This window comes from Marmota monax, unplaced genomic scaffold (genome assembly GCF_021218885.2).
Source record: "Marmota monax isolate L192 unplaced genomic scaffold, Marmota_monax_Labrador192_F-V1.1 WCK01_AAM20220418_F8-fsc00272, whole genome shotgun sequence".
Lineage (NCBI taxonomy): Eukaryota > Metazoa > Chordata > Mammalia > Rodentia > Sciuridae > Marmota > Marmota monax.
The window spans coordinates 74,888-83,252 of NW_026694928.1; positions in this window are offsets into that span (position 1 = coordinate 74,888).

The window sequence follows — 8,365 nt, forward strand, 5'->3', positions numbered from 1 at the left end:
TGCTTAGTGCCTCACTTTTGCTGAGGCCAGCTTTGAACTCGTGATCCTCCTGCCTTAGCCTCCTGAGGAGTCTCCTGTAATCTCTCCTTGGGATTGCAGGCGTGCACCACAGTGCCCGGCAGGGCCATTTTCTATAGAGTAAAATAAGAATAAATTTGAGTCTTTCTTTTGAAACAAAACTTTTAGGCAAAATGGATTCTCCTCTTTATTCCATCTATCCCAAATATGTGGTGCATTTTTCTTAACTAGAAGGTCATTTGGAAGCCCTCACAGAAAGATTCAGCTGCAAGAAAGCAGGTCTAGAAAAAAGATAGGAGAACCAAAAATCAGAAAATTATTCCAAATAAGAAAGAAACAAAAACTTTTATTGAATTCTTTTACATCCTATATAATTTTAAGGCAACAACATAAAATGAGTGGTAAATTTGGGTTTGAATATATCAAGGAAGTATTGATGTTCAAATTGTAGGATAGTGGAGGGTTCTTCTTCTCCCTATTTATTGAGGGGATGAATTTTCAGCTCTTATATATCTTTTATGTTCATTAGAGGTCTTTGTGAATTTTACGATGATTTGGATAAAACATACTGAGATGGGTTCCTGAGGATATACACTGTCACTTTATACTTTTCATCTATTACCCAAGAGAAAATGTGAGAAATTTAAAATGTATATCACCAGCAAAACCAGCATGGTATTGACATAAAAACAGATATGAAGACCAATGATATAAACTAAATGGCACATAGACAACATAAATACAGTCACCTGATCCTTGACCCAGGTGCCAAAAGCCTACATTGAAAAAAAGTAGCTGTTTAGCAAATGGTGCTGGGAAAATTGGATATTCACATCTTGATCCCTACTCTCGCCCTACACAAAAAATCAACTCAAAATGAATCAAAAACCTAGAATTAACCAGAAACTATGAAAATACGAGGAGAAAACATAGGAGCAATACTCTAACAAATCGGCACTTTCAACAACTTCTCTTTAAAATAAGACTCCTAAAGCTCAAGAAATAAAATCAAGAATCAATAGATGGGGGCTGAGGATGTGGCTCAAGTGGTAATGTGTTTGTCTGGCATGCGCGGGGCACTGGGTTCGATCCTCAGCACCACAGAAAAATAAAAAAATAAAATAAAGATGTTGTGTTCACCAAAAACTGAAAAATAAATATTAAAAAATTCTCTCTCTCTCTTTAAAAAAATATTTTAAAAAAAGAATCAATAGATGGGATAACATTAAATTTAAAAGCTTTGGCATAATAAAGGAAACAAGAGTGCGAAGAGAGATCCAAAGAAGAGGAGAAAATCTTTGCCAGCTATTCTTCCAATATAAAATTAATAACCAGAATATATAAAGAACTAAAAAAATCTTAACATCAAAAAACTAATAACCGTTGTCGCACACCTGTAATCCCAGCAGCTGCAGAGGGTGAGACATGAGGATCACGAGTTCAAAGTCAACCTCAGCAAAAAGCAAGATGCTTAACAACTCAGTGAGACCCTGTCTCTAAAAAAAATATTAAAAAATAGGGTTGGGGATGTGGCTCAGTGGTCGAGTGCCCCTGAGTTCATCCCTGGTACCCCCCAAATAAATAAATAAACTAACAACCCACTGAATAAATGGGTGAAAGATCTGCAAAATACATTTCTAAAAAGAAATCTAAATAGCCAACAAACATGAAAAAAAAATGTTCAGCATTCTTAGCAATCAAAGAGATGAAAATCACCTCACCCCAATTAGGATGGAAATCATCAAGAATGCAAATAACAATAATCACAGGCAAGGATGTGGGAGTTAAGGTACACTTACACATTTTTGGAAGTGTAACACAATAACTTTGGAAACAAGTACAGAGATTCCTGAAAAGACTAAGAATAGAACCACCACATCTCTCCTTGATATTTACCCCAAAGAACTAAAATTAGTGTACTATAGTTATAACAGAACTACCTGTTTGACCAGCCAAGTAGACATCCAGGTAGTTCTTTGAAACAGAATACAAGTTAGCAAAAAAAAAGATTGTTTTTCTCAGAGTTTGAGAGGTGTTTGCTTGCTCACAAAAGTGGAACTAACAAATGCCTGGGATTATGCAAAATACTGGTTAGCAAATTATTGTTGCAAAACTGTCAACTTTACCTACAAAAGGAAAAAAAAAACTTAATTTTATTATTTATTCATTTATGCTAGATTTTGAACCCAGGGCTTCATGCAAGCTCAGCACATGCTGTACCATGGAACTATACCTGCAAACATGAGTTTTTAATTAGGTTTCTTAAAGTTTAATTCTTATGGAGTCATTAGAACTGTGGGGGAGGAAAAATCCACCCTGATTTTTTTAATGTGCTCTGTAGTCACTGAGTCAGTTCTTGAACAATGAGTTCTCTTTTTAGTTGCAAACCAAATGGTGATATGGACTCTTTTGTTCAAACTTTATGTGGATGAGTGTCCCTGTTTTATTTCTTTCAGATATAAATGTGGTTAACTAGCTTTTTTTTTCTTTTTGTATACTCTGCATCTCCAGAATATTAGTGACCCTTGGATCTTTTTTGCCTTTAATCATCTACTTCTTTTTTTTACTTATCTCTTGAAAGAAAAATCTATATGCCACCTCTGACTAGAGTTTGTTTTGTTTGAGGAATTCAGGTAATTCCTTTTAAATCTTATTAAGCATGCTTTTACAGACTTAGCTGGCAAGGGACATTAATGCGGCTGAAAAGACCCAGACTCTTTGAGGTCTCTGTAATCAAGACACACAGATGCAGCATAATCAAAGACAAAACTCAAAAAGAGAGACAGCTATTTCATGGGTCTATTATTATCCCTACTTATTCTGCCTTCAGCCACACCGGCCTACCTAAACTGCCCTGTGGAATAAATAAACAAATCAGCCCTGTTGTTTTAAATCCCTAGTTACTTGATGGTAAAATATAGACCTCACATACGGGAATTTTCCAGAAGCTGTTCTTTTTCTTCTACCAAAGCAACCGGAGAACAGAAATGGTAGCTGCATCTACATCAATAACTACATGAATATAGATGAATCTCATTTGTGGCATATATCTCTAATTGAGTTCAGGGGCTTAAGTGCTATTTCATTGCATCTTGATAATACTGTGAATTGTATAACATTTGGCCTATTTTAGGAATGATGAACTAGAGACATAATTAACCAAGTCCAAATCTGTTTGCTTAGTCATTATCAACCCTGAAGTCTGTCTGAGATGCACTCTTTTTTAAAAATATATATTTCCTCTTCACAACACCCCTCATGAATTTTTTATTACTGTCAGATATAGAATTATCCAATGGGTCTTTCTACATGAATGTGTCAAAAGAACCTCAAGCATAATAATCCAAAATAAAGAAACCAGGATACTCCTGTTTATTCTTCTTACTTCTAGTTGTACCCACCCAATTAAATTCATATATCCCTGCTATATACAGAGTATAAGCCAAAATGTCTTAAGACTGTGTATATAATCTGCCATCCCAACCAAGGTGATTGGATGACAACCAGAACATATTGTTCTGGATCAAACAATGTTCACTGAGACTGTCCTGTAAAAGTACCATGTATTAAACTGGCCTGCACTTGCATTCACACACTCAGCCTTCTGAACCCCATCAATGCTCATCCTTGACCCAACAGGAATTTAAATATAACACATCCAATATTATGTTTTGTTTCCTTTCTCCTCCTCATGACTTTGTTTTAGCGTCTACTTATAAGTTTCATTTTTTAAATAAAATTGTCCACAGCACAAAAATTCTTATATATGTATATGTGTGTATATATATATATATATTCACATGGACATTTTTGGTGCATGTCTGTCATCCCAGCATCTTGAGAAACTGAGGCTAGAGGATTACAACTTTGAGGTCAGCTGAAGCAACTTAGCATGACCCTATCTCAAAATAAAAAATGAAAAAAGTGTTGGGAAGAAGCTTTTAAGTTTGATTTCATCCCATTTGTTGATTCTTGATTTTACTCTTTGCACTTTAGGAGTCTTGTAAAAAAAAGTCATGTCGTAAGCTGACATGATGTCTACATAGATTTGGTTTACTTCTTCTGTTAGGTGCAGTGTCTCTGGACTAATGACTAAAATACACTTTGAGTTTTGGTCAGGGCGAGAGATAAGAAAGAGTTTAATTTCATTTTGCTTCATATGGATTTCCAGTTTTCCCAGCACCATTTGTTGACAAGGCTATCTAGAATGAGATAACTGGGCTGGGGATGTGGCTCAAGGGGTAGCGCGCTCGCCTGGCATGTGTGCGGCCCAGGTTCGATCCTCAACACCACATACAAACAAAAATGTTGTATCCTTCGAAAACTAAAAAATAAATATCAAAAACTCTCTCTCAAAAAAAAAATTAAAAAAAATTTAGAATGAGATAACTAGTGGGAGATAACTATAATTATGTGAGTTTGTCTCTCTGTGTCCTCTATTCTGTACTATTGATCTCCAAGTCTGTTTTGGTGCCAATACCATGCTATTTTTGCTAGTTCTGTAGTATACCTTAAGGTCTGGTATTGTGCTGCCTCCTGCCTCACTTTTGTTGCTAAGAATTGCTTTTGCTATTCTGGGTCTCTTATTTTTTCAAATTAATTTTATGATTGCCTTTTCTATTTCTATGAAGAATGTCATTGAGATTTTAATAAGATTTGCATTAAATCTATAGCACTTTGGGTAGTGTAGCCATTTTAACAAAGTTAATTCTGCCTATCCAAGGACATGTGAGATCTTTCCAACTTCTAAGTCTTTCTTCAATATCTTTCTTTCATGTTATGCAGTTTTCACTGTAGAGGTCTTTCATATCTTTTGTTAGATGGATTCCCCCATTTTTTTTGAGGCTATTATGAATCAAGTAGTTTCCCTAATTTCTCTTTCAGTAGATTCATCACTAATGTATAGGAACACAATTGATGTACAGGTGTTAATTTTATCTTTCTAGTTTGCTGAATTTGCTTATGAGTTCTAGAAATTTTTTTTTGATCTTCTAAATATAGAATCATGTCATTGGCAAATAGTGATAGTCTGAATTCTTCTGTTTCTATTTGTATCTCTTTAGTATTTTTGTTTCTTCTAATTGCTCTGCTAGAGTTTCAAGGATGTTGTTGAATAAAAGTGGTAAAAAGTGCATCTTTTACTTGTTTCAATTTTTAGAGGTAATACTTTCAATTTTTCTCCATTTAGAATGATGTTTGCCTTCAGTTTAGAAAATATGAGATTTAAAATTTTGAGGTATATTCCTACTATCCCTAGTTTTAATTGAGAGCTTACAGAATGGGAGAAAATATTTGCCACCTGCATCTCAGAGCATTAATCTCTAGGATATATAAAGAACTCAAAAAACATAATACCAATAAAACAAATAACTCAATTAGTAAATGGGCAAAAGAACTGAACAGGGATTTCACAGAAGGAGAAATATGATTGGTCAACAAATACAAGAAAAAAATGTTCAACATCTCTAGAAGTTAGAGAAATGTAAATTAAAACTACACTGAGATTTCATTTCACTTCAGTAGAATGGCAATATCAAGAACACAAGTAACAATAAATGCTGGGCAAGGATGTGGGGGTAAAATATATACTCTTACATTGCTGGTGGGACTGTAAATTGGTGCAATCACTATGGTAAGCAGTATGGAGATTCCTCTGGACATTTGGAATGGAATTGCCATTTGACCCATTTATCCCACTCTTCAGTTTATACCCAATGAAGTTAAAATCAGCATGCTACAGTGACATAGCCACATCAATGTTTACAGCAATTCAATTCACAATAGATAAACCATGGAACCAAATTAAGTGCTCTTCAACAGATGATGGATAAAGAAAATGTGTATATATATAATGGAATATTACTCAACCTTAAAGAAGAATGAAATTTTGGCATGTGCTGATAAATGGATAGAACTGGAGAATATCATACTAAGTGAAATAAGCCAATCCCCCCAAAAACCAAAGGTCAAATGTTTTCTCCTCTATATGAATGCTAATTCACAATGAGGTGAGGGGTAGGTAAGAATAGAAATACTTTGGATTAGACAAAGGGGAATAAATGGAAGGAAGAGGGAATAGGCATAGGAAAGACAGTATAATGAATCAGACATTACTATCCTATGTGCATATATGATTACATGATTACTGTAATTCTATATATTGTACAATCAGATGAATGAGAAATTATAATCCATTTATGTATGATATGTCAAAATACATTCTACTACCATATATAACTAATAAAAATATATATGTATGTATGTATATATGTGTGTATATATATAATAAAAATATGTTGGAGATGTAGCTCAGTGGTAGAGTGTCCCTGGATTAATTTCCAATTCCGGACAGAAAAAAAAAGAAACTTTTTCCTGCTTATATAATCAAATTTATCAAGCTGCATTGAATTATCTTCTTGTAGTATCTTCCCGCAAATCTCATATTTCCTATGTGTTTCATTCACCATCAAATCCCTGCTGCCTAGGGTCAATATAGATGCTCCATAAATACTTTAGGAATGTTAAATGAATGTGATACTGACAACAGAGTGATATAATTGCCCAGATACTTAAATTCCCTTTTAATCTAATTAAATTTAAATTCCTCTGCTGGGCTTAATACAATTCTACCCTAGGCCAGCTTTTTTGCCATCTTGTCAATAGTAATGCATTATTCTTTTACTCTATCCACTTCCCTTCTCATTTAGCGGCATTATCATCAACCAGCATTGCATTTGCACTGACAGTATAGCCACATTTAATATGCATAAAAAGTTCCACTCATACAAATGTGATTATAATTTTTAAAACTGTACCTTAATCCCAATTTTAAAGCATGAACTCTTTTTGTATTATCTGTCTTCTTCAAGACTTTTTTAAAAACTCATTACAACTTCTTTAAAATATTTTCTTTCCCAAATCAAGAGACATTTTAGAAACTGACAATGTCATGAAAAACAATAAAAAAAAAAACTGATGAATTTTTTACACATCAGAGGAGGAATCTAATCTGAGATGATGATATTTAATGCAACAAGGTATATTGAATTGGTGCCTGAAACAGAAAAAGACATTAATGGAAAAACTGGTGAAATCTAAATGGTTTGGATCTCACTTTATAATAATGTATCAATATTAACTGCTCTTGTTATTAAACATTTTTATTAGGGCAGTTTTAAATTAATAGAAAAATTAAGAGATTTCCCATACTCTCTGTGCCCCCCCCTATGCACAGTCTCCCCATTATCAATAACCCTCACTAGAGCGGTACATTTGTGAAAGTGTATGACCTGTGTTGACATACCATTGTTACCCCAAATCTACAGCTCACATTGGTGTTTACTCTTGGTGCTGTTCATTCTATGAGTAAAGACAAATGTATAATGACATGTATCCTACATTTTAGTACCATACAGGATATTACTTATGTCCTAAAAGCCTTCTATGCTCTGCCTATTCATTCCTCCCTCCAAGTCCTGACAACCACTGATCTATTTACTGTCTCCATAGTTTTTTTTTTCTTTTTCAGCCTATTATGTTTTTGGAATCATCCAATATATAGATTTTCAAAATGGCTTCATTCACATGGTAATATACATTGAAATTTCCTTGGGGCTGGGGATACAGCTCAGTTGGTAGAGTGCTTGCCTCACTTGCCTAAGGCCCTGGGTTCAATCCCTAGTAACACAAAAATAAATAAACAAACAAATGAATAAATTTTCTTTGTTTCTTTCCATAGCTTCTTAGATCATTTATTTATTTATTCATTTACTTCATAGATGTTCAGGGAGAGTCAAACCAAGGGCATCACATGTTAACAAGCTTTGTATCAAGGAGCTACATCTCCAGACTGACAATTAATTAATTAATTAATTTTTAATAAAGAGTTGAAAGTAACCTAGAAGCCTAGGGTGGAAGGTAAAGTGTGTGGCATGAACACTAAGTCTGTTTAAGGAGAAGCATTAGAGCAAGGAGAGAGCCATATACTAAACAGGCAAAAGGGTCCCAGCAGGAACTGCTTGGACAATTGCGCTCAAAACCTTAAGAACCAAAGATCAGACCTGAAAGAGGAATTAGGATTTAAAAGCAGGCACTTTGGGGAGCATTTTCCTTGGATATAATTTGTCTATGTCAGTTCTAATTCTGAGGGACACATGGGCCCACCTTAAAGGCTCTTTTCTTAATTTCACAGCATGTTTTCCTAATCCCCTTTTTAATATATATTTTATAATGTGACCATCTGGATAAATGTCTTTGTCACTTAACACTGATCCGTGTGAAAAAGGAGACAAAATACAAAGAAATGAACTTCACTGTTGAGCTCTCTGGAGTGATGATGTTTAGCTGA